We start from the raw sequence: 25,029 nt of genomic DNA, 5'->3' as shown, positions 1-25,029 counted from the left end.
ATATGTACATGTGACTTGTATTAATTTAACGGTACATATGTATGTATATGAACATATCATTTGAAAAACTTAATATAATTCACCATTAGTCCACGCATAATACGCTAATCATTAGTCCACGCTGCTGGTTAATATGAACATTGACAGAGTAAAAATAGTTACTGAATTGAAGCCCGAAAACGATAACGGGAATGAGAAAACAGGAATGAGTCGCAATAATTTCAAATATGTTTGCATCGCCACCTGCGTTGTTAGGGTAAAACAAACAAACAATTGAATGATTTCAAATGTGTTCACCGCCTGCGTTTTTCCGACAAATTATCATTACTGTAATTTAATTTGATTATTAAGTACTAGTGGTTTTATCCAGCTTCACTCGGTATTTGTAATATAAACCGCTAAACCATGGCTAATCTAATAGTAACCATTTTATTAAATTTATTTGAATAGTTTTATTTTATATAAATTTATTTGAATACTCTTTTTTTTTTTTGTTAAATTGAGTGTCACGAACAAACAAACATATATACTGTCTCTTTCGAAATTATATGTTTACCAGAATCCGGCGCCTGCGCCCCCGGAGCCTTCACCCCCGGGGACTTCGAATCCTTTGAATCGAAAAAAATCGAATCGGCGCATATGAATCGAAAAAAAAAATCGAATGTGTCGTCTACGAACCAACGAACGAAGGTTACATACATACATACATATGTATATACAAAGTATCTTTCAAAATTATATATTAGATATATAATCAATACCGAATATTATACATATCTCAAATTTGAAACTGAAACATTCACTTATCGAAACACATTGCGAAACGGGAACGGGAACGGAAATTGCATGCGTGCATTGTGGCATTGCAACGCATGCCGGGTTCAGCTAGTTTTTAATAATTATTTCAATGTTTTATTATTCATTACTCCATGCTGGAATATTTATGTATGTACGTACTCGAATACGGAAATAATTTCAGCTTTAGCAGTTCATAAAATCAATAACTGAGGCTATCGCCCGGTGTGAAATATTGCAGGTGCACACATTGACGTCAAAACTACATACATGTAAATATACATATGTACATTTATTATATGTAATATGTGTAATGTTGTGAGCCCTGGGAATACCGGGAACGAAATTGTAATATTCCGGGTATTCATAAACACAAGCACATACCTATATACTATGTTTATACATGGCACGAGTTATCAGCGATTAATTTTTGTTTTTGCGCATAAAATCGCTGACACGAGGACACGTGGGTTGGGGGAGGCACTTCAGGGTTAATCTCCAATGGGGTGAGGATAACCGAAGAGGCAGGCTGTCGATCCAGTTTGTTGATTATGTATATATACGTGTCGCTGTTAATGTGACCGGACACCCGTAGCGCCGAGTAAACAACCCTTTCACCGCTGCGAATCGTTGACGCGCTGAATTAATTATCCCACTTCCTGGATTTAGCCTATTTTCGTCGCAGACGTGGCGCGTAGGCGCTTCGCATGTTAACCACCGTTTCGGCGAACTTTTAATGTAACCTAACCTTTGTGTAGTTGTGCTGAAATTTATTCAATTTTGAAATTTTTGAAGCCTTGTTAGACTACTATTGATTTTATGTATATGTGTGTAATGAAAATTATTTTTGTTCCAGACGATATGAATGATGGTGCAATACCTATCGTTCGTATACATAAACGGGTTCGACAAATGACGACTTTTTTTGGTTCAGAGACGAGATATGACCAGTAAACACGGATCTGGTAATAAAAAATGTTGATTGGCTCGAGATTCGGAGATATGTATGTATATGTTTTTTAAAATGGCGTGATTTTTCTATATCTTGGTGTTGTTCGGTCGATTTCTCAAAATCTGTCAAGTTTCTGTTCAAAATGAATATTGGAATCTATAGTCGGGTGTTTTATCTTTCATTTGTAGTACTTTTCAGCTTTCAAATCTCTCTAAGTAGTCGTCCAGTTCAAATCATAAGTTAAAAGTACGTATTTTCACTTGGGATTTTTTCCCACTGTTAATACTATTTTATATTGACATTTTTCCATTGAAGCATATTTATTGGAATAGTGTTCTGGCCACACAATTTTTTGTTTTCGTTTAAAACGATTTATTGGAAGTGTCCTGAATTTCAAATCGGTAAAATTGCGAGCTAAAAGCTCGTACTAGTATTTACACGAATCTGAATTTTTCGTGTCGAACAGTGTTATCGGCTCGGCAAAATAGCCCTATTTCCGGACAAATTAGGTATTCATCACGACATTATATGCGAATGGCCATTTCTAAAACGTTTCGTCCTCAAAAAAATATAGAGTGGAAAAAAAAAGTTATAGGCGTTTAAACAATTAAAATCTGACATAGCGAGAGGGTGGCGAAAAGGGAAATAACAAATGTACAAGCAATAAAAGATCACTGTGACACATACTAACACACATTTTTTCTAGACCATGAAAGCGTGATCGGTTTTCGATTCTGTGTTCGAATTTTCGCATGATCTTAAAACTTCTTCGATTGTTACTACATCGATAGAAAAAGTAAAAAAAATGTTTTTTTTAAAAACTAATCTCTTCTATATTTTGTTATAAAATTAAGACAATATATAAAAAAAACCTAATTAAGAAATCACCCATTCTCTACGTAAACTGTAATCATGAGTATGGCAAAGTGCTCAATCTGCCATAGCGAGAGGGGGGAAAAACGATCAGAACAGTGTGGAAAAATGGGACAGAGTGGACGATAGACGTCACCGTGAATGAAGATGCAGTATTTTCAAACGTGTCTATTACGATTATTTTTCACCATGGTAATGGCGGACGTCATTTCCACTTATATTGATGACCAAACCGAGCAAAGTGGCAAAGTTTGAAAACGATTGGATAAGAACTCAAACTTCGTCAGACGACAAAATCGATTCTGAACTAAAAAGAGATTAGTAATAGTAATGAAAATGATCGAAACAGTTTGGATAAATCCGGCAACATGGATAAATACGGCAAATAGACGTCACCAAGAACGATAATGGAGTATTTTCAAACGTGTCTATTACGATTATTTTTCACCATCGTAATGGCGGATTGATTTCCACATATATTAATGAACAACCCGAGCAAAATGACAAAGTTTAAAAACGATCGGATAAGAACCTTAATTTCGTCAGACGAAATCAGACGAAAAAATCTAAACCAAAGTAAGAAGAGCCTACTAACTAGTAATAATAATAAAAAGAGTGTCCCTCCCTAAAATAGCTCGCACGACCGATTCAGTGTCCGCCCGGAAAATTAAACTTCAAATGGGCTGCCAGTAACAAAAATAAAATTTGACAAAAATAAATACCTACCCTAAAAACCCAATCTTAAATGAATAGGACCAACCCTAGCTTAACCTAACCTAACCTAAGATTTGTTTCAATGGATATTACGATGTGTGGACCATGAGGAGAGTGGGAATGGACAGGAGCGGGGTGACGCGCTATCATCCAACTGTCAAAAATTATTTTTCAAAAATTATTTTTAAATAAAAATTTAATAAAAAATAAAAATTATCAAAAATTACATTTTCACTGATAAGGGCCAGTGAAAATGTAATTGGATATGATTTCACTAAGCTATACCCAGTGAAAATGTAACTGGTTATGATTTCACTGAAACGTCAAATTTTATTTTTGTTACTGGCAACCCATTTGACGTTTGATTTGCCGGGCTGACGCCGAATCTGTCGTACGAGCTAGTCGTTGATATTTGACAGTCAACCTCCTGCGTTCTTTGTAAATTATAATATGTTGCAATCACTATTATTACTTCGAGAAGAAAAATTAATTTGAATATAGAATGTTTTATAAGTTTAAAGAAAGCCAAATTATTATTTTTTATTTTTTCAATTTAATAATCAAAATAAGAAAAATGGGTGCGCCTCGCAGAGCCCCTTGTCTAAGGCGCCCCAGGCACGCGCCTAGTCTACTGCACCTTTGAGCCGACCCTGTGTACAATATAGCCACAGCATAGTTTATTGTTTAAACGATTGTTTACCAGTAGAGGTCGAGGGTTCAAATCCCGACCGGATTTTTTTTTCCAGTTTCTCGATGATTACGAATACGTCTATAACTGCTAGCACGGTCTGCCCGGATCGATCTGGAACACAACATCCCGGGAATTCACGGAATTTTTGATATCCCGTGTCCGGGGAATTCTCATTTCGAATCCGGGAAAAATATTTCAATCAAAACGTTATTTAAATGTTATAATAAAAGCGAATTTATACCCTACGATGAAAGTACATCATATTTTTTTTGGTATTGACGATTCAACGATGGACGAAACTTTTTTAAATTTTAATGAAGATGAAACAATCGTGTGTTTGACGATGAATGAAGAATTAAATAAAGAGTTATCAAAAGACAAATTTACAAAATAACATAAACAAAAAAATAGCCCCGACTTGAAAAATATTAAAAGAAAAAAACAGATAATTAAAAGAAATGGTTTCCTCCCTTTTAACCAGGCCTTAGACTCGTAAAAAATCAACCAACTCCAACTCTTTTTTATTATTTTATTAATTAATAGTATTACAATATGTACGATATGTGTCAACTAGAGTCTCTAATGTTACTGAAGTAAATCGACTAATAAATTAAAATTTAAAAAGTATTTATGAAAATAATGAATTTCATAATTTATTTTTTGATGGGTACACATATTTTGATGGGTTCTGGCAAAAGCCGATGTTTCCTCCATCTCATACTTTTTTTTATTAAATTGATTTGTTTGTGTATGAAATTCATACATATACATACTTATTTTTTATTTATATTTATACCTACTTTTATTTTATTACCAATAATTCAATAAATTGGGTTTCATGTTAAAAATTAACATTTTTAGTGATTTTTTTAATTCTTTTAATTTTTTTATATTTTGAAAATTGCTATTATTTTTATTACTTATAATTTTATACGTTGGCATGAATAGACCATCTTACTTAAATCGTTCAAGTTGGACTTGGAGTTTGGAGTCGAAATCGAATCATAAAATAGAGCCTGAGTAAGAAAATTTTGAACCAACTCCAAAGCCATACTTTAATGTAACTATAAAACCAACTTCAACCGAAAATTAATGAGGTATTTCTATTTCTGGAAATATTTGTACCAAATATTATATAAATTGTACTGCATAAATTTACTTCTACAGTTCATAAATATGTTGTTTATTTTTTTATTAAATAAATTTTAAATTAATAAAATATAAATAATTTCGATTCCTGAGATCCCGGGAATCCTGGGAACGATCCCGAGCTCCGTTCCGTTTCCCAGGAATTGAAAAAATCCTGGAAATCAGAATCCCTTGTCTGGATACTTGAGTATGGCGACGATATTGTATAGGTATGTACATACATATGTAGATTGTGAATCTAGTGTTGAGACACAAATAAATTTCTCACTCGTCATGAGAAATACTTAAGTGATTCAAAATGACACATTACACAAAAATATCTTCTTATTTACATATACATACGTTAAAACTGTTGCTCATATCTCCCGACTTGTTCCTATCCGAAACACACAAAAGACATTCTTGATCAAACAACGCTATTGTTTTCCAATAATGGACATTTTCTTTGCGATAAAAGCGTACAAAAAATGAATCAGCACAAGGAAAATGTGTGTCGTTATGTTGTTTGAAGTTCACTCGATTCTTGAAATGGGTGCGTTTGAATGTACATATATTTTTCGCAATATCGACCTTCACGACTTTAACGTCGTGTTTCAGGAAATTGCGTCTTCTCTTGTTGAAGTGTGAGGTAAAAAACAGATCAGATCGCATTATTTAAGGGTGAGAGGCAGTCAGACGTATACATGGTAAACAACTTGCTCGACGGGATCATAAATAAGATGAACAATGTTCTAGAATTTTTGGGATTAAATTTACAAAACGCTTCGAGTGGAAAGAAGACGTAAAAGGCAATAAAAGCACCCGTTTGTCTCGTAATGTAATATTAAATATCCTTGAAGCCACTTTTCTTCAAACAATAATAACAATTTTGAAATTCTACTAAAGCGAAAGTTTATATATAGAACGCGTAGGCAGTGGCGTAGCTACCGCGCTATTTGAATGGGGCGCCGCAAAGTGGCGCGCCATTTTCACTGATTTTTTAACTTTTTCTGTAATTTTTTTTGTAAACCTCTCTTATTTTTCAACCTATTTGCATCTCGTTTTATTTTATGTACATATAAATGGGGACTATCTTTTAGTCTTGTACATATACCTATATATTAACCAACAGCGTGGTCTAGTGGTGAGTATTGAATTATTTCGTGCTTGATGTCAAGGGTTCGATTCCCACTAAGAGTCTCGTTGTTGGCCAGACCCTGGTTTGTCGAGGTCGATCGTTTCTTATCAGAATTTGCCAATTTTTCTGATTTTCATTGAAACGGTTCCTGTAAAATTGGCTTTTCCTTCCCAATTTTCTGTTGCAAACCTTGACTTATTGTTATATCTCAGGTGTCGCCAGATTTCTCACCATAGATGTCTCTGTGGTTGTTCATCGAATGTAAAAATTCGTATTGTTACTTGAAAAATGTTATTAATCGTATTTATACGATGTTTGTAATATCTGACCATAGTTGTCGGGTATTGTTTTGATTTACATGTGTATGTACATATGTAATAATTATGTATTTAGATGTCTCGTTGATTATGAGTTTTCAATGTCTTGAAATAAATTAGCCATAGTGACGACCTGGAACTAGTCTGTAATGTCACTATGACGAAATTATAAAAAATAAATAAATTAATATATACTTTTCTAGTGTTAAAAAAATAAAACAAATTAGTACTATTTTCTTGAATAACATTGAAATCTCCGACCAAAATTATTTCATTATAGACTGTCATAGAATTCAAAAGCATGTCGGTTTTATAATGCGATACAAGTCGACTTTTTTTTTCAATATAAGTTTAGCGTCTTTCCATTAATAAATCATTGAATCAGTGTGTTCGTTCAGATTTTGCGTCAATCGATTTTGAACACGCTCTGGAATAGAATTGCGATTTTGATTATAATTACATAAACTAACTCTCGAAAATTAAATTAGTTCATTGCTCAAGGTAAAGTGAACCATTGTGTTATCTATGTAGTTGAGAACTCTTTCGCGATGCATATTTATTTTAATATGTACATATATTCAAACTTTATATATGTATTCAAACTCTTCATATTTATTTTTTGTTGCCATCAATAATAGCAATATATCCGGCGTGGATTCACTTTTTATATTCTCTATTAATTGTCTAAAAAAGAGCTGATATCCTTCCAAACATTGAGCCTCTGTTAATACATTAAACAATGGCAGGTTTCTAAAAAACAAAACTGTTTCTTTAACATTAATATTTGATTTTGTACCTGCTACAGATGGATTGAATTGTTTACTCAATGTCTGGAAGAATAGATTTGTCTCGTTTAGTCTTGAGTGCAAGTCTAGTTTTAAGACGCTTTTTTGAGCAGCCTTTTAGATACACAGCTCCAACTGTCTTCTTTTGTTTACAGTAGTAGACAAAAGCAGTTTCTTGGTTTCGACAGGAAAAACACCGTCTATGGTAAACTTCAAGCTCTGTTTTATCCCCTCGATTTCTTCACATAATAAATGGGCAAAGGGATAGGAAGACCCTTCTAGATTGACTATTAAATTTATAAATTTTATGAAAATTTCACTTTTGTTTGTTATTTTAGCATCTATTCGCATATTTTACGAATTTAGCATCTTTTCCAAATTTTAGCATCAATTAAGAGGGCTGGACACCAGCGCCTTGTCCATACAAACGTATTAGACTTTTCCCTTCCTCAATTATGGCACTAGAGAAATTATTTTTTAATATGCTATGGATATCCACCATTGGGTTGCATCTATCGTTTTATTTTTTTGATTAGTTATTTTTTATAGATAGGAGCCGCCAAACATCAATAAAATCGCCTCTTTTTTACACCCACGAAAAGAGTCCAGCGTGCTTATTTAACGGTCGATTTAAAAAAAAATACGCATATAGTTGCACAGAAAATATCTTTCTCATACCGATGGTGAAATTTTTTTAAAAATTGGTCCAATTTCGGAGGAGAAAATAGGAGAATACGAAACCTCGATTTTGTCGATTTAAAATACGTTTTATCTGGTCGAAGCGCAATTGTCTAATTCACTCAATATATGTATATATATTGATATATATAGTCGCATTCACTCAATATATACATTCACTCAATAACTATATCAAAGAAAGGAACGGCAACAAAATTAAGGTTTCGGATGTACAGCCCTCTTAAACTTTAATAGAAAAATGCCCAAAATACGTGTCTCTACATATGATCCACTTTTGGAATCATAATAGCCAAACATAAAGCACCTTCTGTGACTTACTTGAGCGCGAAAATACGAAATGCAGAAGAACAGATTAATATGTGCATAAGGGGGAAGAGGGGGCGCCTTAAAATATTTGGGGGGGGGGCGCCTGGAATTCACGTTACGCCACTGCGCGTAGGTGATTGAGAAATGCCTAGGTAAATATTTCTCTATAGTTTTAGATATTCCCTTGATGATTTTCATCATAGTTAATCTTTCGGATGTGTGTCTATTGATTGCGACATCTCGACGCCACTTTCCGTCTGGATGAAAGTGAAAAAAAATTCCATACGAGCGTAAACAACAACAGCAGTCGCCAGTGGTCCAAATTCCCCTGTTGTAATCGCTGGCTTATATTATAAACAAGATCGCACCAAGCTTCCTGTCGGAGTGAACTTATCGTTGGACCAACTGATTTGACAGCTGTCAGCCTTCGTACTGCACCCGATTCACCCGGACGAACTGTTCAATTTAGCTGATTTTTAGACATTTTTTTTTTTTTTGAGACGATGTTGTTTTCATTTGGCTGAACCTACGACTTTTGAGAACTTCAATCCTCCAACGCTGATATCTATCGCTTTTAAGTTGTTTTTCTCACGAGACGAGATCTTCACTGTTGCTAAGGCTGACAGACCAAGTTTAAATATCAACTCGTATAATGTGTACATTTATTTAGAATCAATGTTGATTATAAGCAAATTTTCGCATGCCAATTTTGGAATTGGCATATTAAACTCATTTTTTATTATAGACATATGCATTGTGATTTTTCTCTTCTAATATACATATAGCCAGCAGTATGGCTCGGAGGTTATGTTTAATTTTTACACACCTCCTTTGCATTTCACATGGTTTTTACATATGTACATGCGCCTTTAGGCCTGTCAGGTAATGCAGCATTTTATTACATATGTAAATGACTGTATTTTTTAGAAGCTGAAGAACACGAAATTATAAAATTAGTTAATCCATTGAGACATCTATGGATTTATATTTATACATATTTGTTTTAAAATGTACATATGCACAATAAATACAGAAGATTTGTGACAGCAGGTAGGATGATTTTTTTTCCAATTTTGAGGAACCGTTTCAACAATGATCAGATAAAATTGGCAAACTCTGACAATAAACCATTGACTTGGAGTCACAAATATCCAAGTCTAACCATCAGTATTAAAGATTAGCCCGGGATCGAACCCAATAATCTCTTGGTGCTAAGCATATACCCAACCAAAGAGCCATACTGCTGGCTAATGGCTCAGTGGTTGTTTAGCACCGATAGCTTACCGGATTCAACTCCGTGCTAATATTTAATACTGCTGGTTAGACTTGGATATTTTTATCGACTCCAAGTCGATTTTTCCCTATCAGAGTTTACCAATTTATCTGATTTCGTTGTTGAAACGGTTCCTCCATCAAATTGGCAAATATCATCCTACCCGCTATGTTACAAATATCTAGATTTTGACTTAAATATGTATGTACAATATGTAAAAAATATGTACAAGTCTAAATCCATAAATATCTCTATTGATTAATTCATTAATTGTTAATTTTGTAATTAAATAATCATGTAATAAAAATGCTACAATGTTTGTAATTAATTGTCTAGGAAGGCACTTTGGGGTTTACTAGTTAGGCCTTCCTGGTATATACGTATGTATATATGTATATCTATGTAAAACAATGTCTGCCACATCAGTATGAATGATTGCTCTTTGTAATTTCAATTCCCTATTTAATTTCTCACCCTTCTTATGTACTAGACAGATAGACAGACAGACGTTTCACTTTTCATGTTTGAAGATTTATTGTATTATTTGACGTAAAAGTGCATGCATTCGTGATGGTACATTGGCAGTAACCGCTTTACAAAAATATTATATTTCGCTTTTAAAATCTCTCGCACTATTTACTTATATCATTTTATCAGTAACAATAAGTAAGCCTGGTGACTTACAATCAGCACACCGTAATACGTCAAATTTGTATATACATAAATGCAACTATTGAATAAATTATGTATATAAATTAACAGCAGTAGAAAGCTTTTTTTGCCAAAATTATTTAATTTTATGCTTTTGAGAGATCCAGAATTTTGTCACTTAATTTCTTCTTATTCTTCTTATGCCGAATCCCTATTCAAACGCACATAGGTGGCTACCATGGGCAGACACTTATACATTTAATTTATAGCAGTCTAATTCTTCAATTTTCAGTGCATTTAGAAATTTCACTCTGCTAATGTCACCGTAGGCTTGTCTAGCAGCAAAGATACTTTATTCTATATATATGTATCCATAAGAAACCTCATTTCTAAGTATCGCGACCTCCATTGGTCTTCCAATGAGGAATGTGGATGCTCCAGAACATCTCTCTATCTAACGCTTTCTGCGCCAAGTGTCAGCTACGTATAGGTTATCTTCTATATCAGGCCACGAATATCACCAATATATTACTTTATTTATTCTATTGAAAACATATGTGAGAAAGTATTGTAATATTAAGTTTATATGAGATGAGAGTATGTGAAAAAGTAACTGTTATAAATGTTTAACTGTTTAGCCCGAGTTGTGAAGGGACGGTAGAAAGACGTTTTTGGATAGGTATCTATTGGATAGTCATTGCTTCAATCTGACACAAGATTCTAATGTAAATTTAATGAGTTCGTTGATGATTTAACTCCTATAGCTTCATGTCGGAAACAGTGGCGTAGCTACCGCGCCCGCAGACCCCGCAATGCGGGGGGCGCCGAGACCTGGGGGGCGCCACGAAGCGCGCCTTTTTTACTGATTTTTACTTTATCTATGTACGTAGTAACAATAGATGAAGTTTTGTGATCATGCGAAAATTCGAACTCGAGATTTTGACTGATTCGAACTCAGAATCGATTACTAATCACGTTTTAATGATCTAGAAAAAATGTGTGTGTGTGTGTCTGTGTACTTTGAGGATTTTTTCAACACCGTTAGTCTTATCGAACCGAAACTTAGTATCGGTTAATGAAATTTTTATAGACACAACGTAAATTTTTTTCAAATTTTTAAGTTGACCGGAAATGGTACCTCCCCTTATAGGTGTCCTCTTTTTTTTAAGTTTTTGAATTCGATTTTCTCCCAAACTACTAACTAAATCGGACTGATTTTTTTTACATGTACTAGAAATAATAATTTTTATAATTTTATATTTTTTAAATATTTTTATCTGAACCGGAAGTAGTACTTTTACTCTAGAGAATCGAGGTTTTTTATGTTTTTCTCAAAATCCTTTTGATTTATCGAACTGAAATTTCATATCGATCAGTTTAAGCTCAATACCAAGTTATGTATAAAATTTTGTAAGCGTCCGTCGACCGGAAGTGGCAGTTTACTCTTGTTCGATTTGTCTTCTACTATTTTTTTCGACCCCTTAAACATGTGTGGTCTTCACGAAAAAATTCAAGTATAATTCTTGTATCAATGTGATTAAAATAAAAAAAAAATCACTAAATTTAATGAACCGGAAGTGGGATTTTTTCCCTTCCGGAAGCATCCGGAAGGAAGGTCAAAAATGTTGTCGCCTGGATCCTGAACACACCCCTGGACGTATTAAGCTGAAAATTTATATTTATATTCTTTATGTACTAACTTAGATTTGGTAACGTTTTGGTCAAAAATCGTAAACCGGAAGTAGTATTTTTTTTAAAAACAATATTTCATTATTTTTTCATTATTTTATTTTGACCTTTTAAATTATTTTAAGCTTCTTGATATTTTTTGTGTATAATAGAGATAGTGATTTTTAAGTAAAAATAAAAAATAAAACCATCAAATTTAATGAACCGGAAGTGGGATTTTCTCCTATTAGAAAGGTCAAAAATGTTGTCGCCTGGATCCTGTCCACGCCCCTGAACGTATTAAGCTGAAAATTTATATTTGTGTTGTTTATGTACTAACTTAGATTTGGTAACGTTTTGGTCAGAATTCGTAAACCGGAAGTAGTATTTTTTTTTAAAACAATATTTCATTATTTTATTTTGACCTTTTAAATTATTTTTATCCTCTTGATATTAAATGTGTATAAATTAAGTAGAAATTTTGTCTTGTGCAAGTATTTGCATATATTTGCGCTCAATTTGTATCGCTATCATAGTTATTAGTTCAATATCGAATTTTGTTTTGTAACCTTCTTATATTCCTCAAATACATAGATAAAGTCATGGGTTGGTCACACCCGAATTTTTTATTTAATTTGTTCCGTACTTTTTTTGAAATAACTTTTTTAAAAACTTCTCTTATTTTTCAACCTATTTGTACTATATGTGTATGTGTATAATATATATACATATTTTGAATTCATCCTCATTGTGTAATTGATCTATGCCAATAGGGTAAAAAATACACAACCGTATTTTTTTTCTAAACCGTATCTTTTGAACGTCAGTGCCACTTTTCAACCTATTTGCTGAGAATTCTCTCTTATTCTTGTATAAAGTTTTCAATGTGTAAACAATAAAACAAAATTATATGATTAAAACCAATAAAATTTATACATTTTTCGCTGTCACCATTAACAGGTGGGAAGTTTTTAAGGAAAATAGACCATCAGTTACTTAAATACAACATATTGTGGACTGCTTGTTGATCGTCCAGATTAAACTATAGGTACATATACCGATACGTAAAAAAGGTATAAATTATTAATTTTTAAAGCTATTTTGCTGTAAGTAAATAGTATGAATTTATGGGGGGGTGGGCGCCTTAAAATATTTTGCGGGGGGGCACTAGGAATTCACGCTACGCCACTGGTCGGAAACATACTTATTTCAATGTTAGCTAACCACTGTATATCGGTAAGATATCAAAGTGACCCTAAGAATGGAAGTGGTTCTAAATCAGATCACAATTTTTTGACGGGCAGGAATGTCACTGAACTAATAGAGTGAAGCTAATAAAAAACTTGTAAAAAAGTTATTAAATGAATATTTAATTTAATGACAATTGTCGTTCATATCATATATATTGATGTATCTTGGAAGTATAATAGCATTTTGTACTTAATTATTTGCTAGCTTTTAATATTAACTTAAATTTGATAAGGAATAGTCAATGATTTGTTGATTCAGATATCGAATGGAGTTGACTTCATTAACGTTTTCTTCAAACAACACGAGTGTAAATTAAAATACAATATTCCCAGACCTCTGGAGGTCTTCGATAGATTTCATCTGTGGCAAAAGTTCATTCTTCTCCTCCAGACAAACATGTCAAAATCGAAGACAGGCCAAGATAGAAAAATCCATGCCCTCGTTTCCTCAATTAAATATGTTCCAGATTAGATAATTCACATGTAGTATGTATGTATATATCATTCTCATGTGTTGTTCATGTATATATTACTATATTACACAATGTTATTATTTCTTTTCGTAGGCATAAAAGTGACAACGAATGACACAAATAGAAACGAGCTTATCGTGCTGTCATTTTGATGTTTGTGAAGGGAAAAATCGATAAATTTACCAAGGGCTAACTGTTCAAATAGATCAAAAATAAACATGTAAACAAGGCAATACAATATTTTTTACATCATATGGGTCACGTCTTTTGAAATATTAAATCTGTCGTTCCGTCAATCACTTTAATTATTTATTATGCAATAATACATACATATAATACGTGCCTATTAATTAATATTATTACGCTTCAAACCATTTGTATTTGAAATAACACGAAATCCATGTGAACTTAATAAGAGGTAAGTAAAAATAGTCAATTGAGACTTTACAGGTTGCCTCATATTATATCTATTTATGTATATTGAGACAAACAAATAATAATCACACACAAATCGATAAACACCAATATGGAATGTTATATGTATGTATAATATATTTGTCTAATAACGCCAGCTCGTCTAGTGTAGTTTGGATACATATTTAAATTTATTGTTGCCCTTGATTACAAACGAAAAGTCAAATATGAATTTTAAATCACATGATTCACATCGTGTCGTTTCAATATATAATACATACATAAAAGCTTATATAACACACGGCGTCTCCTAACCATAAAGGTTCGTTTATACCAGTACTAGGGTTCCAAAAAACTGCCCGAAAGAAAAACACCGGTTTTCGATTATTTCACAAATAAAAAGCAGGTTTCAGAAAATTAAGATTTTTTTTTTATTAAGAGTTTTAAATTTTAAATATTAAAAATAACAATATGAAAAAATTGTAAATATACCTAATATATTATGCAAAAAAATACTTGCCTATAAATTAAATTGAGTTATCAACATGAAGAACTTTCATAAGATCATTATAATATGTATATTATTATTACAAATACTACAAATAATAAATGTTGTATTATATATCAAAGTCGTAAAATGGTAGATCCTGAATACGCACAAATAATTAAATGATTTAAATAAGCTACTATCAACAATTTATTAAAAAAATATTGTCTTTCATACTGGTATAGGGCTTCCAAGCTGGTTTAAACCGAAACCGAAAATCCGGCTTATTGACCATTTAAAAAAAATGGAAAACCGGCTTTTTAAGGTTTTCTTTAATTAATGTTTTTTTCCTCAAAACTAACAATTATGAATTTCAAATTTCTATGAAAGATCAAAATAAATGTGTATATCCAAACTTTCTTCGGGAATAGGCGTATATTCTGTTGAACAACAAAAAAAGGTACAGCACTTAGCGGTGGCTTTGAGATTTGGTTATGGACGAAGACCAGGTCTTAAACCAATAAAATATTATTTAAAGTAGTTTCAATAACCTACACAATTCTTTTTCTGCAAATAATTTGTAGTTTTTGCATGTACAGGAAGAAAAGTTTAGAAAACGTTATCGTAAATAAGAATTCGTTGTTGTTTTCAGCTAAAACAGATGTGTAAAATAACTTCAAATCGTTAATTACGTTTTCGGACACAAATTCAACTCAGCAGTGTTGGAATTTGCACCGTATTGTCGCACTCTGTAATGTATATGTAAGCCGATTTTGATTTGCACTTATCCAAAACAAGTATTATTTAAAATTGCCGAAGATGGGCAACACTCTATAGTCTATAGTATGAATAGAATTTTTTTCCGTGCTGTGTTGGATACTATAAACAGATATTTATATGTACATATTTGTATTATAACACGTTTCTAATGTTATAGAATATGTTTGGACTATTCAATAATAGTTATTATTGAATAATTCTAATGGTTAAAATTTCGAATCATACTGTTATTAACTATATATCATACTTTTCCGTACTGTGCTGGATAATATAAACAGATCTTTATACGTACATATGTACATGTTTGTATTATAACACGTTGCTAAGGTCATAGAATATGTTTGAACGATTCAATAATTGTTATTATTGAATAATTCTAATGGTTCAAAATTCAAATCATACTGTTATTTACTATATTTCATTCCAGTCTATGCCAAAAATAAGTGGCCAATTTTACTAGCCAATACTTTTAACAAGATGGTTTTTTTTTTGTATTATTTTTTCAATATGAATCCCCCCCTCGACTTTTTAGAGTGGCCCATAATCAAGTAATTAAATTACAAAAATTAAAAAAGCAAACATTTCTTGCATATTACATTGGAATGTTCCTCATTTTTCCAACGGATTTTTTAGTTATCCAAGAAGTATAAGCTTATTGGTGACTATTGAGTCCTTTTGAGCATTTAGAACTTTAGAACGTCGATTACATTCCACAGTTTGATATACTGTTTCTATTTTGAATTATTGTGGAGCGAAAGGGTAATTCGCAATTGTGTCCATAGCGAAATATTATTACCCGTCAGGTCAAGTACACGACAATTTCTTGACCTACAAATTCAGAGAACACTTGACGTCATCCTCAAATCGAAAGTCCTTCCGTATAATTAAATTTGGCACTTCTTAATTGTGCGAAATGATCCTTTGTGATGATGAGTGCCGTCAATTATTGTTCACGGAAAGACATTTGTACCCAAAATTGCGAAAATTTCAAAATTGCATCGTCTATTTTCGTTTTTCAGCACTTATCTCGTAATGTGCACGCGTGTTTGTTCTCTCAAACAAAACATTAGCGCGTGCCCCGTATATACATATGTACATACATATGTACCTATACATATGTATATATGTATGTATGTATGTATTTATCATACGTGTACGTCCCTCCAATGTTACACAATCAACATTGTCTAGTTGCCATGATGATTACTCGTCAATAGGCCACTTGAGTGTATATTTATATCTCGATTATCTCCAACGTTGACTTAATATACAAATTTACCATACAAAATTATATATTTATTGTTGTTCAAACGCTGCACATGTAAATTTCAATTCGAATTCGGAATTCCCCGTGTGTTGTAGAGGAAAAATATTGATTTCGTATATGTGTGTATTTTTATTTAAAAAGTTTAATGAACGTTTTAAACAAATCGTATAGAAATAAGTCGTATCGATATGTGTGTAATTTAAACTTGTTTACATGCTTCAATTTAAAACAAAAACTACATAGTAATGTTACACTTCGACAACAACAACATATTTATCGCATTGAGAAATTCGATACATTTCACGTGAAGCTGTGGTGATTATCGTTTGAAACTTAACTTTGACAGACGACTCACCTTGCAAAGGTGCAAAACACTCGATGCAAATGTCTCGTTAGTGCTTTTTACTTTTTTTTTCTCCTTCTTCCGTCATATATTATATAAATATGTACATATGTAGATATGCTGTGTGAAAGGGCTGCAAAGAAAAAGGGCAATTTTATGATTGAGCTTGTCTTCCCGGGTCAGACATTAATCAGGATATGCCAGACATGCACATCCTGACGCATCGTGACCCACATTCTCAATTCTTCTCGAGAAGACAACACACCGAACAACGTGTGTTTAATTAAATCAAAGCTTAGATGGACGAAAGCTCACTCGATCCGACATTGAGTATCGTCAGGTACCATTTACCAATATTTAGATACCGTTTTATGTCACGAATTGCTGGAACTACATAGTGTCAACTTGCGATACACTTAAGGACTATACTTTGATATCAAAGAACAGCAATCAATCATTTTTCATTGCTGGGAATTATTTTCGATCCTTTTGTGTAAATTTATAGGATTATGTTTATGTAATAAACCTGTAAATCGGTCAAATTTTTATAATAAAACATTTAAAATATGGAATAAGGGAGATGAATGCTTCATTACGGTACGGAGTTAGAGATTCCAATCTAATATTCGAATATATTCAGCCTTTTTTGGATACTCAAAAAATCGAATACAGTACACTCTCCATTATCCGGGCTAATGCTGGGGAGGAAGGGCACGAATAGTAGAAAACACAGATAATCCGAATCATTAAATTTGACTTGGTTTCGAATATAATATCACATTAACATCACAAATTTTTGTTTTATCATTATTTATTAAGAAAACGCTCATAGTTAAGCAGATAAGTGTCCGTAGTTAGTATTAGTGTTGAACCCTTTTATGACTAATGTAATCTTCTGGACTGGTACCTTCTTCAATTATAGTGTCATTCTCATTTTCTTCCCCTTGCAAAACAAAAGAAACGATATCTGCATCATCCATGCGTTTAAAGCCTGGATCACTTAAATCATGATTGAGCCTCTCCTCGATCTTTTCCTTATTCACGTTTTCAAAACATTTTAAATTTTCCAATAATCCACATATTTCAGATATATCATTTGCTTCATTCTCTTCAGAATTCACTTAATCTGTTTCCATGTCAGGAAGAATCTTTCTCCATGATCGAACAAGTGTTACTGGCTTTACATTTGACCAAGATTGTGCTATTCCATGTATAGCATCCAATATCGTCATTTTTTTCCAGAAATTTATCAGGTTATCAACTTCCTCGACAAGAATGTTTAGGAGACTTTGACGATAAAGACGTTTCATTGATGATACACCTTGGTCCATGGGCTGAATCAAAGATGTCACATTAGGGAGCAAAAATTTTGTAACCATGAGTCGTTTATTTTCAATATGCTTTCGTTCGGATGAGAAAGAGCATTATCTAATAACAATACTGCTTTCATGCAAGCACTTCCAGTACATGCCTGTTTCATCTGTATTATAGATTTGATCGGGTTGCAAATTTTCTCTTTGCAAATATTCTCGAAATTCGATGCAGAATTCATCAGTAATTGAAAATAAATGAAAACAATTAAACATACATACGTATGTTACAAAAAAATCTCCTCTGAATACACGCACTTGTTACTTCTTCGCTGATCAAAAGCGACTGAAAGAATTGACGCAATAATAAAAGACATTTAAAAAGGGAACGAAAAACATTTCTGTGTGACATTATTTGTCTCAAATAACATGAGTGTTTACGGTCGCAATCAATCGGTGCGTTTCATAATCATATAAGAAAAAAATTAAATTAATAAAAAGGTTATTCTATGTGATACTGTAGATGGTTCAATCTCATATAATTTATTGAAAGATAAATATAAACATATTGATTTGAGTAAATTATATTAAAAGATTTTCAAAAAAAAGCTTGATGTAATATTTTACTACCCAGGCATTTATAATTTTATCCAATAAAAATTTACTTTTAATGTAATTAAGTACGTATGTAAATACATACATATGTACATATTATATATGGCCAAATGTTCATATACTTGTGGGATACTGTATCCTTGGCATAATGAAGAGAGTTAGAAAACTAAGTACGTGGGTGAGAAGTATGACAAAGGTGGTTGTTGTAATTGTTTATGAGAGTAAAGATATTGGTATGGTAATCGATAAATTAGGTGCATGGAAGGCCACGGGGAGATGGGTGGATGAAATTCGAAAAATATGTGGAATGATATGGATATTGTCCAAATCAGAGGCGAATGGAAGCGTGCTCATTAGGGTTTCTGTCCAGGAACTCACCGAAAATCCCGTGTTTCAGGAAATTGTATTTCGAATCTAAAAATATTTCAATCAAACCGTTCGTTAAATGGTTAAATATAGGCGAATGTAGTATATCTTACGATAAAACTACTATGAAGCGAATGTATCTAGGTGTCTTATTTTGACGATTCCATAATGGAAGAAACTCCTTTCTGATGAAGATGAGAATATAGTATATTTGGCGAGGAATGAAGAATTAAATAAGGAGTTATCAAAAACAAAACTAAAAAATAGCGTAAATAAAAATAGGCTTTAAAAGAAATGAAAATAAATGTGCATAGATACATACATTTGTACACGCTGACAGGAGAAAAAACAAATAATTTTAAAAACATGTTAAAATAACCATTAAATCAACGATCGAAACTGAAAGATTCTTTTCCATTATTGGAAATATTTGTCCCAAATCTAAAAATAGGCTTTTGGATTCTCTTTTTGGATATTTTATTATTCTAAAGAAGCTATTTGAAATAATTTTTTTCCAGTTAATAGATATGTATATTGTTTATTTTTGTTAAATAAATATTAATAAAAATTAAATTGAATAAAAAAATTACATCAAATGTCCCGGTATCCCTGGAATCGATCCCGAGCCTCGTCCCGTGTCCCGGGAATTGAAAAAGTCCGGGAAATCAGAAACCCTAGCTGTCATTTGCCATTTGCCTAACCATTTGCCATTCACTGCTCATACAGCAGTGAATGGCAAATGGCTGTAAAATATAACACGATTAAAAAAATTCGGGTGTGACCAACCCATGACTTTATCTATGTATTTGAGGAATATAAGAAGGTTACAAAACAAAATTAGATATTGAACTAATAACTATGATAGCGATACAAATTGAGTGCAAATATATGCAAATCCTTGCACAAGACAAAAGTTCTACTTCTGGTTGTCGGATTTTGTTCAAATTTTTTTTATTATTTTAAATCAGTATAATTATTATACACATTAAATATCAAGAGGATAAAAATAATTTAAAAGGTCAAAATAAAATAATGAATGTTTTAAAAAAAAATACTACTTCCGGTTTACGAATTCTGACCAAAACGTTACCAAATCTAAGTTAGTACATAAAGAATACAAATATAATTTTTCAGCTTAATAAATTCAGGGGTGTGGACAGGATCCAGGCGACAACATTTTTGACCTTTCTAAGAAGAGAAAAACCCACTTCCGGTTTATTAAATTTAGTGATTTTTTTTTATTTTCATCACATTAATACAAAAATTATACTTGAATTTTTTTGTGAAGATCACACATGTTTAAAGGGTCGAAAAAAATAGTGGATGATAAATCGAACAAGAGTAAACTGCCACTTCCGGTTGAGGTATGCTTACCAAATTTTATCCATAACTTTCTATTATGCTTAAACTTCTAGATATAAAATTTCAGTTCAATAAACCAAAAGGTTTCTGAGAAAAACATAAAAAACCTCGATTCTCTAAAGTAAAACTACTACTTCCGGTTCAGATAAAAATATTAAAAAAATATAAGGTTATAGACATTATTATTTCTATTACATGAAAAAAATTTAATCCGATTCAGTCAGCGGTTTGGGAGATAATTGAATTCAAAAACTTAAAAAAAAGAGGACACCTATAAGGGGAGGTACCATTTCCGGTCAACTTAAAAATTTGAAAAAAAATTTCGTCATATCTATAAGAATTTTAGTACCCGATACCAAGTTTTGGTTCGATAGGACTAACGGTGTTCAAAAAATCCCCAAAACACACAGACACACAGAAACACACACACACACATTTTTTCTAGATCATGAAAACGTGATCAGTAATCGATTCTGAGTTCGAATCAGTCAAAATCTCGAGTTCGAATTTTCGCATGATCACAAAACTTCATCTATTGTTACTACGTACATAGATGAAGTAAAAATATATTGGATATATAAAAATTAAATACATACAGTTAAAAGTAATTATAATAAATATTTGTACACTTAATTTTAAAATGCAAGCACGACTGATACCATTTAGCAAAATAATATTTACAAAAAATAGTGCATAACAAAATGATTATGACAAATACCACATAAACACATATAGGTAGTAACAAAAACATATTCAAATTTATATAAAAAAAAGTTATGTTGAAGTATGCGAACTATAAATAGTTACACATGAAGTTCATGTATGTATAAGCTAGCAGTATGGCTCGGTGGTTGCATTTATGCTTAGCACCGAGAGGTTACCGGGTTCGATCCCGTGCTAATATTGAAAACTGATGGTCAGACTTGGCTATTTGTCAATCCAAGTCAATCGTTTCATATCAGCGTGTGCCAATTTATCTGATTTAATTGTTGAAACGGTTCCTCCATCAAATTGGCAAAAATCATGCTACCCGCTGGATTTGATTTACATACGATATGTACAAGTCTAAATCCATAGATTTCACTATAGATTAATTAATTGTTAATTTCATGTTTTCGAAATACAGCGATTTATGTAATGAAAATCATGCAATGTTTGTAATGAATTGTGTAGGAGGGCGCATTGGGATATACCTGTTAGGCCTTCTTGGCATATATCTATGTAAAATAAAATAGTTATATTAAATCCACTTTTTTCATTTGAATTTGGTTTTACATGATATGTATAATGTATGTAAACATGGAGCTTTTGCTTTATTTATAGGCCAGAAGGTACATATAAGGAAGTCCCACAATTTCAACAAAACTTATTTAACAAAAATATTCTTCAGGCATTATAAGCGTATATAAAATACTCGCACTCATCTAAAGGTGATATTTAGCTCAAGATTTCCAGGGTAATAATATACATACACATGTATGTATTTCTCGGTTCGGTGATTACTGGTCACAAATTACTCGTCACAAAGTCACTAAAATCTCTATAACGGAACATCTGGCAGCCGAAAAGTCCATCATACTAACGATAACTATCATAGTAACGAGAACTTGAGTGCCAAATATTGTGTATTCGCGATTTTCATGGCAAAAAACGTCTTTGTGACCACCCCAATGTGACGAATAGTCCAATTACCGTATTTCTCTAACCACTTGCTATATATAGCCTTCGTTTATTCCTGTTTCCGTCTAGATTTTATTCTCCCGCTTTACACGTAGGTATAACATACCAATAAAATTATACTGCGATATTAATTAAAGCTGTTAACGTTTTACATTCCTTCCAGACGATAAATCCGAATCAATACTATAACCTGAGGTTGCCAGATTGTTATGCTCGCAATTGCACCTTGCACTGGTGAGTGTACCGCATCCCCTTTATCACACAGCTAACAGCACATATGCACAAACTGGTGCAAAATTGCAAAATTTTAACGTATGCTATCTGTCACATCTCGTAGACATTCGTGAAAAACCGTTGCATAATAGCATATTCGATTCGGACGAGATCAACGTGTCATCTCGCGTCGATTTGTTTACGTTATGTTGTAAAAATAAAATCGACTTCTAAATATACGCATGTCAGTGACATACGTACCGAGATTGTTGTACAAATGACAACAACCACGAGCATAATAATGTCAATAAATAATTAACAACAATGCTTTTGACATCGATGTTAAAAAACAGAGTCTATTTGTGACACGGAGCTAGCGCCATGTCTGACTGTCAGTCTGGCCGGAGAGACGATAGCGCCTCTAATGTATCAACGCTATCGCACTATACAACCGGTCGAAAGTAATGGCAATATTGCAAAAGTCCGGCTCAGGTATTCCGAAAGTGTCGGTAAATAAATGACTGCCCTCTAACAAATATGGGAACAATTAATGCGGCCGTAAAACGGGCGATAAAATGGGGTCGAGTAAGACCCCAGTATTTTTTAATCAAAGTACAGCTTTTCTCAATACAAATGGGTTCAATATATATATATCTTATTAATCATTTTATACATCAACATAAAAAAGTTTTAGTCCTATAGCATGTTTTTGACTATTTTTGTATTAAAAAATAACGACAAGCATCAACACGCAAACGCACATAGGTAACACCAACAGGCGACTGCATTACTCAATAGCCACGCGCCAAAAGCGACGAAAACAATAGCTGTCTCTTTCTCTCGCATTGATTCACCGATCAACAAGAATATGCAAGTGAACAGTCAAAAACATGACTTATCGCTACCGCCTTTAAATCATACTTTGGAACGTAGAAATGTATAAATGTATTTTTTTACGATGTGCCCCTTTATTAAATCATACAAAATCTATTAAAATAAATTCGTTGTAGTTTATTCTAGGAATACAAAAAATATAGCTTTGAAAACCGGTTACCTGACAACTCGTTCACATACTTTCCGTAAACATAGTAAACGAGATCTTGGTGAACAGACGGGGTGAGAAAGAGATGGCCGTATACGTAATGCCTGGAGCGCATCTTCGGTTTACGGAAAATCTGTGAACGAGTTGTCGTGTCACCGTTCCCCTTTATTAAATCATACAAAATCTATTAAAATAAATTTCTTGTAGTTCATTCTGGGAATACAAGAAATATAGCTTTGAAAACCACGTAGTTATTATGAAAATCGTAAAAATTGAGGCACTTTCATACCCCACTTCGGTGAGGGAAGGTTAAATAATATGAGCAGTAATTAAACCAAAATGATTAGTATATAAAACGAAATGATAAGATTTAAAAATAAATGATCAATTATTAAATGAAACGATCAATTTGAAGCATTCTGACAGATGAAGTAGATTTCCAGTGTTGCCATGTCGAATCGTTTTCGGTAATGTTCTCTCCACCCGCGTGCGTTTCTTTGTTTACGCCGGACCACGCGTTCATAAAATCTGACATTCACTCACTTTTCTCCTGGACTTCGAATTCGTTTTTCTAATAACTGTTGTAGTGTAGTGTAATAAGTGTTGGCTGATAAGATATGTTTATTTTAATAAATACCGACCCTAACAACCTAATCTTAAATGAATAGGGCCAACCCTAACTTAACCTAACCTAACCTGACCCTTAAATAAATAAGTGTTGGATGCTAAGATCTAAGATGGATGACGCGCTATCATCCAACTGTCAAAAATTATAATTTATTTGGTTTTATTTATCATTTATATTATTTATCTGATCACTTATTTAATAAATTACTGATTATTAATTTTAACTTAATATTTTAGTTATTTTTAACCCACCAAATAATTAGTTCCCTAAAACTATTGGCTAGGTGTAGAATGCACTAATATACATATATGTTATACGAATTACGTATTCTATGTAATATGGTTCTATGAAATTCGATATATCTGCGTTCTTTTCCTGGAAGTGGTTGCTTTTTCCTCAATGCACTTTTTACTGGGGAGAGATGCCGTGCTAGATAAAGTTTTGGCAACCGTCTGCGTCCTTAGTGTGCGAATAAAAAATCTTTTATATGCTCAATTGATAGAGCAATGCCCCCGAATAGTATAATAACTAGACGCTGTTGAACTACATGCATCCTTGTTATAAATTAAATAATTAGAGATTCAGTTACTTGCTTGCAAACTGTCTTCAATACGCCGCGAAAAATTCTCAACTGCAAAGTCAAACGTTTAATTTTATTTCATTTAATAAAATTTCGATTTTTTTTTTATTACTGTGTATCATCATATATATAATACCGCTATTCTGTGTGTCTGTCTGTGTATCTGAGATAACGCTCGCAGAAGTACATATGATAGTCGTTTTGATTTGACATACATACATATGTATGT

Source organism: Arctopsyche grandis, chromosome 13, assembly GCF_051622035.1.
Source record: "Arctopsyche grandis isolate Sample6627 chromosome 13, ASM5162203v2, whole genome shotgun sequence".
Taxonomy (NCBI): Eukaryota; Metazoa; Arthropoda; class Insecta; order Trichoptera; family Hydropsychidae; genus Arctopsyche; species Arctopsyche grandis.
The sequence above is the reverse complement of the archived record's forward strand: the minus strand, read 5'-3'. Positions refer to the sequence as shown.